This window comes from Hemitrygon akajei, chromosome 1, assembly GCF_048418815.1.
Source record: "Hemitrygon akajei chromosome 1, sHemAka1.3, whole genome shotgun sequence".
Lineage (NCBI taxonomy): Eukaryota > Metazoa > Chordata > Chondrichthyes > Myliobatiformes > Dasyatidae > Hemitrygon > Hemitrygon akajei.
In genome coordinates, this window is record NC_133124.1 from 118,420,352 (window position 1) to 118,432,241 (window position 11,890).

The 11,890-nt window shown below is 40.1% G+C and overlaps 1 protein-coding gene across 5 annotated transcripts in view; it reads left to right on the forward strand.

The window, feature by feature from the left end:
* The window catches only part of sall3a (spalt-like transcription factor 3a), a 73,946-nt gene that overhangs the window by 31,557 nt on the left and 30,499 nt on the right, over positions 1 to 11,890 (forward strand). The window lies entirely within an intron of this gene.

Sequence of the window (11,890 nt, forward strand, 5' to 3'; positions counted from 1 at the left end):
AGAAGCGTGCACTGGTTTGAGGGGCAAAGCAAGTGCAAGGGAACCCCAGCACCCAAACATCTGCTGGAAATGCCCAATAGTGCAGACTCTTCCTAGAAATGTCACATTCACAATGAGGAAATCCTTCTAGTACACCAGCACATTGAAGGAGTGAAAATCTTTCCAGTGCTTTAACAAGGTGTTTTCTTTATTGGCACAGGGATGCAGACAGTGTGTCTCTCCACTACTGATGGTGAATTCCAATGCCAAGATTCCGCCCTGTCCTCACGGATACCAAAGTAGATGGGTTAATTTCTTTGTGATTCTGTGCATGGATTAAACTTCTGAAAACTTCTTTTTCTCAGGGCTGGGAAATCAAAAGGTGGAGAGATAGGTTTAAGGTGAGAGAGGAAAGATTTATTAGGAACCTGAGGGGCAACCTATTTACTCAGAGATATGGAATGAGCTGCCAGAGGAAGTGTTTGAGGCAGATACATTAACAACTTTAAAAAATATTTGTACAGGTACATGGATAAGAACGTTTTAGGGGGATATATGCCAAAAATAGGCAAAGGGAACTAACTTAGATAGTGTCATGGATGGTCTAGATCAGATGGGCCATAGGGCCTGTTTCCGCGATGTATGGCTCTATGACCCAATGTCTGTAACACAGTGGGAAGTAACACATTAGGACACAACATGCATCTGCTGTAGTGGCTTGGGAAGATCCTGCAGGCCTTAACCACCACAGAGGGAGCACTCTAGTCACCAGGACCCGGCTGGGAATCTTCCTGCACAGCTGGAAACAGCCTCAGAAAGCCTGAGCCTGAGAACCTAATATTCATCCTCAGTCCAGGAAGGACGTAGTGTCAATCTGAGCATAGGTTTTACACTGTTGGGGGTGGCTTTGCCCCACTTTCTTGAAATTCCCAACCCACATCACCTTAGTGTCACCCTCTGTAAAAGGCACACAGGCACCATTCTCAGGGAATCTTAGCAGCTCATGACTGGATTTAACACTTACAATTAGTTTAAGCATTCTGTGGACTTTGGAAGGTGTTGCTTCATTAGTGTCACATGTACTGAGCTGCAGTGAAAAATTTTGATTTACATGCCATCCATACAGATCACTTTATCACATCAGGGCCATGGGGAAATACCAGGAAAAAGCAAAACAAGAATGCAGAATGAAATGTTGCCATTATGGAGAAAGTGCAGTTCAGGCAGACAGCAAGGTGCCATGATGAGGTAGACTGCGAGGTCAGGAGTTCATCTTATCAATCAAGAGGACCATTCAATAATCTTATCACAGTAGGACAGAAGCTGTCCTTGAGTCTGATGGTATGTGCTATCAGGCTTTTGTATCATTTACCCAATGGGAGGGGAGAGAAGAGTGGGGTCTTTGACTATGTTGGCTACTTTACTTAAGTACTGAGAAGTATAGACAGAGTCCAAGGAGAGGAGGCTGGGTCATGATGTCCTGAGTTTTGTCCAAAACTTTCTGCAGTTTCTTGTTGTCTTGTGCGGGAAGTTGCCATACCAAGCAGTGATGCATCCAGATAGAATGCTTTCTATGTTGCATCAATAACAATTGGTGAGTGTCAAAGAGATTGTCCCAAAATTCTTTACCCTCCTGGGGAAGGATTTGAGTGACTTTCAGAGGGTTATAAATCTGCCCCATCAAGTACCTTGATTGCCTTTTAGATGACAAGAGAAACAAGAAACCATTGTGGTTTTCTCACAGTTATAATTGTTTCATGGTGATGATGTTATGGAGCTTCCTGCTCAGGTCTCGGAATGGTAAAAGCATGCAGACCATGAACAATTGCATAATTTGGTGTGTGCCTAACTGGGAAATCATTGGACAGGAGTCACACAAAGAGACACTTGTCGCACAATTTCATCCAGAAATAATCTACAGTGCAGTAAACCGTGGGTAATATTCCAAGTGGATCAAGTTTTGGAGACAATAATGCAATGTCCTTAAACGTCCTACTCTGCAAAAGTAACTTTCTGTTTATTTGTTTTTAGCTTTCTATCATCTGTATCGATTCCATTGTTGGTACTTCGCAATAATGTCAGAACTGTATCCTAATTTGTGTCAATCTTTCATCCTTATCTCCTAAGAGGGTTCTTTGATCCCTAGACACTCCATTCACCATGGTACTGTTCATCTTACACGCAGGAACTCTTTACAGGTTTACATTGCTTCCTCATTTGTTAGTTGTATTGCCCTTTGGATGATAGAGGAAGGCAATGGTATTATTTGATGTGCTGCATTGCATTCTACACAAATAGGCAGTAGAGTGGTGGAGCAAACAGTTCCACTGTCTCATAGTGCCAGTGAACCAGGCTCAATCCTGACCTCCATTGCTATCCATATGGAGTCTGCATGTCCTTCCTGTGTCCACATGCAATTTCCTCCTTGGTGATCCAGCATCCCAAAGATGTTCCTGTAGGTGAACCGTCCACTGTAAATTATTCCTCATATAAGGAGGTGGCATTAATGGGAATCAGCTGTAGTGAGATAGGTAGGGAAAGGGAATTGATGAGAATGCTGAGAGCTGGCATTGACTTAATGGGCCCAATGGCTTCCTTCACAAGGAAGTATAAAGTATGAAATAAACATTGAGCCATTTACACAATTGTCACCTTAATGGTTTCAGAACTTGTAAGTTTTTTGCTGTACATTTCCTTAGCACCTTTCATGATGTTACAAAATATTTTACTGCCACCAAAGTACTTTGGGAGTGCACTCAGTGCAGGAAATGGGGCAGTGGACTTCACACTCCACAAGTTCTCACAAGCTGAAATGTGACAATGACCGGATATCTGCTTTAGTGGCATTGATTGAGTGATGATGTTACCAAGAAAATCTCCCTTGATCTTCTTCAAAATAGTGCAATGCAATCTTTTACATCCAAGACAGTGTGTCAATCCTCAATTTAATCTTTTATTTAAGGGACAATACTATCAATAGACAACCGAGCAACCCTAGTATGGCACTGAGTTGTCAGCCTTGATTTCCATACTTAAGCATCTGGCATTTGCAGTTGAAACCCCCATTCTTCTGACTCAGTGTTCCTGTCTGAGCCATTGTTGTTCCATTTTAAAATTGCACTAAAATATGCTTCTCTTCACCTCCCAGAGTGTTATCCAGTATACTTGCATTGTTTGCTCCTAGTTATAGCTAAATTAAAAAATATATAACTATATGGAGAAATTTGCTTCTTAGCAGCTTGAAGAAATTTTAAAAGTAATACCAAAACTGCAAATTATCACTATTAAAAGTGCAATAGATGAGCTATTTTGTTCATTCCCCTGTACAGCCTTCTTGCAGGTGGTAAGCTTGCTTAAAGATTGGTGATTGTCAACAAAAAAAGGACTCCTTAACTTATTTGTGTGAATTGTGCAACTATACTTCCTGTTTTCAGATGACTGTCACTAAATATTAGAAGGGGATGTAATGCAGCAACAATTGCTAATTTCACACAAGGACAGTTTGTGTGGGAATGGGAAGCAAACTTTGTCAAAATTGGCTTTGTAGTCTGCATTTAATTGGTAATTGTGATCTGCTCCCCCCCCCACCCCCCCGAGAATGCTTGATGATAAAATAGGCTCTGTCCTGTGTAGGGTTCTTTCCTGCTGATGCAATAAACAAAATCAAAAATGATTATCATACTTCAAATGATACAAACCACTACTTGATTGTTTAGCTGGTGAACTTTTACACAGTGAGTTCAGCGACAGCATTGAACATTGAATCAGAAAGGCATGGGTTAAAGGCTCAGTTGAGGAATGTGCTGTTAGTTCAACAACAATGTCTCTCAAATGAAATGTTGAATCTCTGTCCTTCAAGGTGAGAGGTGAAAAAGGTATCATTACACCACTTGAAGGAGCAAGTTGATGGTCTGGCCAGTTTATTCCAGTCATTCAAATGTTCCAAATCATTAACAGATATGCAGAGAGGGGAGGGATATGGTCTATGTGCAAGAAAGAGGGATTAGTTTAGTTAGGTGTCATTCATTTAATTAGTTTGACACAACATCGTGGGCGTGTGCTGTGGTGTCATGATATTAAGCCTAGTCATATGCAGTAGATACTAAATTCAAGAAGCTGAACGGTGTAAGTTGGGTAAAGTGCACCAGTGGTATCGTGCAATGCATGCTACTGAGAATAAATTCCATTCCCATTGAGTGGTTGTTCAGTTCATTTCTAGATATGAGACCTTGCAGTGTGCATGTTGGTGGCTGCATTTCCCCACAGTACAACAATGAATATATTTCAGAAGTACTTCAGTGGGTACAAAGCTCCTCAGGCCAGAGTGCACTTAATAAGTATGAACTTTTTCTCTCCCCATGTGAGCTGATCAAACAATCTGTTCATCCCCAACATTCAATTTTGCCTCTTAAATCAGACTTCCTTAAGTAAATAAACTATTGTCGCTTCCTAACATTTCTGAGCTTTGGTTGAAAGGTTTTAGTTAAGTTGATTAATATGGAATATCAGAGCTTGCAGTCTGTAATTGCATTAATTCCCAATAGGGTGATTGTCAGAACACAAGAACGTACAGGCCAGGAAAGGTTTGTTTGCTCCTAGGGCCTCAGAACTATCATATCCAAAATAATTCTCATAACCCTATATCAATTCTTTTTTCAGCAGGTACTTAGCCAATTCTCTCTTGAGTTAACAAATACAATAAGCCCCTGTGTATTTAGCAGCCCATGCATAAAACAGGACAATCTAAACTGCCTTTCCACCCCACTTTTCTAAATTTGTGCCTATTACTTCAGAATATTTATATTCAACTAGTTTTTGGGTCTTAATGCCAAGTCTTTTTTGGTGCAAATATTTTGTGGTTCTGGTGCAAGAGGGCACCAGAAACCAGACTGCAAGCTCAGACTTACAATCATTCTAAAGCATTGGAATTAATTGCTAAAGTAAGCAATCCCAGCAAGTGCTGCATTGCCTCTGCATTTGTCTACATTAAATGATATCTTCAACCAAAGTTTTCCTGTCCTTCAGTATTTCATTAGCTTGGTCCCTGCTGTTGGCATGTTTACATTTTTACAAACTCAGTATTTTATTTCTGTGTCCACCAATTAATGTAACAGAAGTTTAGGGGAGCCTTGAATTTTCAGTTTCTATGTACTTCATAGACATGGGTTTACAATAGCAAAACTGATTAATTGTGACAATATATTTGGAATAATAGGTTACATAAATTCCTTTGGCTGTAGTTTAATAACCTTTGCAAAAACCTAAGCCCCCAAGTTGCAATCTAGGACACTACAGTTTAAACACTTGACACATTCAGCTAAAATTCCTCTCTGTTATTTCAGCAGAGGTATTAACCCACTCAAAATAAATAACAGAGCAAAGAATTTGAAACACACAAAGGTCTGTATTTTCCTCTTTGGCAGGATGGTGAGCTGCACACATTGCTTTGAACCCAACATAACCTCCAACCCATTTTCCGGGGTGTTGTCTATTTTGCCATTTGAGTGAGATACTGGCAGGTTCCCCCCTCCCTTGTGCTTTCCTGAAGAAGTCCAGAGAGTGGTGCAGTGAGATCACCAATGCAGCAGCCTGGGTTGTTGAGCATATTTAATGGCCTTGAGAAAGCTTCAAAGAGGAGGACTGGAAATGTTAAAAACCTTTATTTCTCTTTCTTGTTGCAACAGCTTGAACCGAATATACAGTGATGTCTTTGGTGAAGTGCGGAGCCATGTTTTTGAACTATGACATAAGAACAGGCATGCCTCATCTTGAACCTGTTTCCGAAACATCTAACTTAGAAAGCATTTTGATAGACTGCTTAAAATTAAGTAGTTTCTATTGGCTGTTGGACCTGTAGCCAGAGGACAGTTTAGGCCAATTGACAAAACAGATTAAGATGGGCGTTTTTTTGAACATCACCTAGTGGAAATATAAGACTATGAGGTATAGGAGTAGAATTTAGCCATTCGGCCCATTGAGTCAGCTCCAAAGTTAAATTATAGCTGACATTTTTTTATATCCCAGGCCTTGCCTTCTTCATGTTACCCTAATCCCTTTACCAATCAAGAACCTATTAATCTTTGCTTTAAATATACCCAGGGACTTGGCCTCCACTGTTCCCTGTGGCAAAATTTTCCACAGATTCACCACCCTCTGGCTGAAGAAATTTCTTCTCATCTCAGTTTTAAAGGCTGTGCCTCAGAATATTAAAAGTATTCAATAATCGCTTTCAAAGGGATTTGGATAAGTACTTGGACAAATAAAATGTGATACATTTCTGTAACAGGGTAAACAGGAGGAAATCTTTGCCTGTAGCAGAGGTGTCTAAAGGAAGAGTACATAGGCTAAGGCAAGGGGTAAGAATCTCAGACGGATTTTCTTTTCACCAAGAATGGATGGTTGGAATTTGAAATATACTGCCTGAAGGGGTAGTGGAAGTAGGTACTCACATAATATTTGGGAAGTATCTGCAAGCACTTGAATTGCCAAGACTTAGAAGGTGGCACACCAGCTGCTTGTATTAGCTTAGATGGGTAGTTGATGATCAGAAAGGACATAGTGGACAGAAGAGTTGTTCTCTGCATTGAAGAGTGGGAATCAGAAACAATAAAATTCATTTTCACTGACTTTGATGATGCAAAATTTGTTGTTTTGCAGCAGCAGTACATATAAAAATGTGAAATTGCTATATATTACATAAGTAAATAAATAGTATAGAGACAAAGGAATAATGGGGTTGTGTTCATGGGTTAGTGGACCTTTCAGAAACCTATTGGCGAAAGGGAAGATACTGTTTCTGAATCGTTACGTCCTCAGGCTCCTGTACCTCCTCCCTGATGGTAGTAACAAGAAGAGGGTGTGACCTAAAGAGAGGGCAGAGTGTCCTAAGTGATGGATTTCACATTCTTGAGGTACAAACTCTTGGAGATGCTTCAGTGGCAGGGAGGGTTGTACCCACAATGTAGCTGGGTGACTAAACACTCTACCTTTTTGCGATCCTGTGCATTGGAACCAGCATACCAGCTGTAATGCAACCAATCTGAATATTTCTCCTGTCCCTATCTATAAAAAAATGTTAAGAGTCTTATTGCTTTTCAGTGAATCGGCACAGGTACGATGGGCCAAATGGCCATGTTTCTGGCTTTAGGATTTTACATACCAGGCAAAGGCCAGCTCTTCCTACATTGGCATATTTCACCAGTCTGGACGTTACAACATTTGGCGCAACATGATCCTGTGATTCTGTGCCTGACATTTATTTTGCAACATGGATACAACCAAATGCAATGTTGCTGGAGGTTTTAGCAATATGTTTTTTATAATTATTATTTTCTGAGCTGTGGTAAATTCTATATACCAAGGAAAGATTTGTAGTAATGAAATTTCAAGATTCCAAAAAAAGGTTTCAAAACCACTTGACCTCATCTGAATTTTTAGGCTGGGTTACAGCATGGCAACTCTCTTCCTATTTCCTATTATTTTATATGTCACTGTTCACAGGGAGACAGAGCTCTTTCCTGATGAATTAAATAAAGCAGCAAAATGCCTTTTTTCCAAGAGAGGATAAGGGTGAATTTCAAATCATTCAGTAAGATTTTTTTTTACTGAAAGCTTATTAAAGAAGAACAGGTTGAAAATAAATCAATATTGTCTGTCTGCAAATTAATTCTTATTACCAAACACTATCCTGTAATTCCTCAAATTATTTTAATTGTTCTCAGTAAAGCTTTATGGAAAAAGAAAGGCTAGCATTTCTGTTATGCTTTTCACAATCCCAGAACAGACCTAAAAAGTTTTCATGTTTCCTTACGAACCTAGCCATTCTAGCCATTGAATCTCTGCCAGCTGACAGAACAATTCCATTCCTCCACTAATTTGCCCTATTCTGCCCACAGCTCCACCACCCAGCTACACTAGGGACCATATGCAATGACCATTTAACCTGTTATCCTGCACCGTTTTGGTAAGTGAATGGAAACTGGGGCACAACAAGAACATGAGGCAGAGGACAGAACCGAACCCAGGTTTCTGGAGCTGCGGTGAGGTAGCAGCTCTCCCACCTGCTCCACTACGCCACTCTTAGTAGGTTTTTCAACCTACTTGCAAACCATTGTAATTGTCTTACAACTACTTTACAATCTACTTGCAAACTATTGTATTATAGGAAAGTGCAACGTCTCCTTTGGACCCAGGACACTCCTATAAATAACAGTGAGATTAGGATCAGGTAACCTGCCTCATGAGTGTTAAAGTAATGGATAGGTACAAGTATAGTAACAGTTTTTCTTTGAATGAGATGAGGGACTTTTTATTTGTCAGGACAGAAGCAAACTTGATTTACTTTTTCATCTGAAAGGTGCTTAGTCCATTTCTTAACTTCTTTTAAGATCACCCAGTGGCTACACTATCCCTAATTTGAAAAAGGATCTAGTGCTTTCCCGGCGTATATGACGAATAAACTGTTCTCGGGCTTTCAGTAGGTACAGGTATCGATTTTAACCGACGTTTAAGAGACAGACTACGGGGGTATAAATACCACCGGACTAGACGTGTCCAGGCATCATCCCTGATGAAGGTGGCAGAGCTTGTCATTGAAACGCCAGTTCAAATGGATACCTGTACTCAGCTGGAAGCCCGAGAAGAGTTTATTACTCCCTAATTTATTTGTTAAATATTGCTCTCCAAACTTTGTCTATGCCATTCTTCATACTCTTTGTAGAAAAATCAGAAGCTGTTACCCTTCATAGCATTTCATTTCCAATTAAGTTTGCTCAAGGTTACAAGTGTAGAAATCTGCCCTCTGTTACATGTGCTAATCACTTGAATTAGCAGCATATTCTGAAATACTTCAATGGAACTGTTTTTAGGAAACAGGGTTCAACACCCAACACTGAGCATTTAGTTTAAACAACAGAAGGCAAACAAATGCCACAATGTTATTTTGTGACAAATTTGTGCCCAAGCACAATATGAATTCACACATCAATAAGTAACATTCATTTAATATGAACAGTCTTTTGTTCAATATTTAATTAAATGTGTTTGTGACATCAAATTAGTGGCCTCTCAGAAACTCAAAAGATGTTTTCTTAAAATTGCAATGTGGTAGATATCAAAAGCAATGACTTAAAATATCCATTCCGTACAGGGACATCACAAGGCTTCAATTCAGAGCAGCTAGGATCAGAAATGCTAAAAGGTAAAACTATAGAGGGCAGCTTTGTGCTGTCATTCTTAAAAACGGGCATGATTTTACATAGCACCACAGAACACCCCAGTTAATTAATTTCAAATTGTAGCTATTGTGACTTATGTAAGTAAAACGCAAGTGCTAAATCTGAAAGGCTCCTTAGGAACAAACATATGCTCATAGAAATGCATATAGTATCAGCACAATGTCATCCACGTGCCAACTACACTCCTGTTAGTTATTAGCTTTGCAAAGATCTTTCATTTTTGTACATATTGATCACCCATTCACACCCCATGAAGGGCACGCTGCCTCTGTAGTCTCTGCATTATAGTCAAAGCCCCAGTGGGTTTTATGAGTTTCCTGTCAGGAGGACCAGCTCACAGCCTGTTTCCAGACCTCAGTTAATGCTCTTTACTGCTGGCTGCTGAGAGGTGGAGTCATGACAACGTGACAACGGTTCCATTAATCTGATATCGCTTCCCTGCAGGGACACCACGTAGCTTTGATTCAGTGCAGTTAAAATCAGAACAGCATGTAGAGGGTCATCACTTGTTCAGTGTACAAAGCGCCATACCCACACACAGATAATGGAGCAAGACCGGCTGGCTGGCTGGTAACAGTAACCCTGACTGATTTCCTTTATCGCCTCTCCCCCAACCTAGAGTCATCAAGAGCACTTTTAACATGCTTCACACTGATAGACTCCCTCAGGAGGCAGAGGTATCAGTGTACCCTGAAATTAAGCAAACAGGAGCAGGAATGGGCCACAGATTCCACCTGAACTGTTTGCATTCAGTAAGATCCCATTTCTTCAATCTCACTTTCGTACTATCTGATAATTATAGTGAGCAAAAATTTGCCTTTGTGTACATCCAACAAATACTCTAGCAAGTTGAAGAATTCCAAAACACCTAACCCACTGATTGAATAATTTTCTCCTCAACTTGGACTGATTTTCCCTCAGGATCTAGACATTTCAGCCAGCCCATTTTGGTGGTTACCCTGCCCTACCTTGAGGAAAAGTACTTCTGTTTTAAGTGTTTTGTTGCTCGTTCTCCTCAAGCCCAGAGTTTGGGCCAGCATTACTTGTAAGGCAACCCTTCAATGCCAGGGTTGGTAAGTTAATTAACCACTGTTAATTGTCCCAAGTGAGAGTGGTTTCATCTGGGGAAAATTGATGGGAATGTGAGAAACACAAACTAGCACAGTAAATAGGTGGTTGATGATCAGTACAAAATCAATGGGCCAAATGGCCTGTTAATGTGCAGTTTAACCCTATGAGAGTGATTTCTTGCAATGCTGAGAAGGTGTGCAGGCTACAGATGCAAGCAATTATCATTGAATAATTCCTGCGAATCTACACTGAAACACCTCCAAGGCATGTATCAGATCATGGCAGAGCACTTTCCACCCAATCAACCGATTTTGACATTCAGTACTGTGGAGGAAATGGTGGCAGCTAGATTGGTCACACTCAGCGTTACTGAGAAGGTACTCTATAGAGTGAGTGATAAACACTGACCAAATCACCAAAGATAACTTCACTGCTCTTCTTTGGAACAGTGTTCTGGATTTTTTACATCCATGTGTATGTAGATGGAACCTTGCTTTAATGTTTCAACTGTTGGATGAACTCTTTGTCAGTACTAAAGTTATGTGCTCTAGTCATTGATGTTGGACTTCCAACACAGTGACAGGAATGGAGCCACGGCTGACACAAGCTAATATTTGGTGCAGACGATACTGTTATAAGGTTGCGATCACCTTCCGTAGCAGTGACCACATCTGGCTGCAGGGACCAATTCCCATACACATGTGGGCGGTTAGATGAAGCTTTTTCATTGTCCAAAACACCAGGTGCAATTACCCAACACCCTACAAACAGCTTTTGCGGAAAGAGAATTGCACATGAGTGCTCTACCACTGTGAGCTGGCCATATAGCCACACTGGCACAACACCGTGCTGCCTTAACCAACTGTACCACTGCAGAGAATCACACAAAATGCAGAAAACACTGACAAGTCAATATTTCTTCTGACTTCCAGCAAGTTGAATAGCCAACCAATACTTTAGAAAAGTAGAAAGTGATAGATAACTCCATTTGACATTAATGTCATCTTAGGCTGTGCTAGCAACCAAAACTAAACTTTAAGTTAGCTTATAAATTAGTTAATTGGTCAGCTATCCATTGAAATTCTGTTTCTTAAATGATTTCTGATTAGTCCATGAACCAGTTCACTATTTTGCTTTTTTTTTGCACTATTTCTCTATTTTTATGTATTTCTTAATGTAACTAACAGTATTTTTATGTATTGGCACTGTACTGCTACCTGAAAACAACAAATTTCTTGACATATTATGTTGGCTGTTGTTCGGCATGCAGTAGTAAGTCCAGTTCAGAAAGGTGAAAACATACAACGGTAATCACCAATTAGTAATTTTCCTGACACAGACGAAAACCATGGTGTTTCTTGAGAACAAGATGAGTCAGCATCCAAGAGTTATCTTGTATAAATACTATAGGTACCAAACTTCCTTATATGCTGACTAACTAAGCCTTCTTAAAGTCACTTCCTAGTAATGCAGGGGCATAAAAGACTGAAGGTAGTGTACTAATATATGAAGGCCTTACTGAGGATCATAAAAATATTTCGCAGCCAAAGAAAGTCTAAACCCTGGCTCTCTTCATAACAGTGATAGTTTCAGTTTTGTTCGGT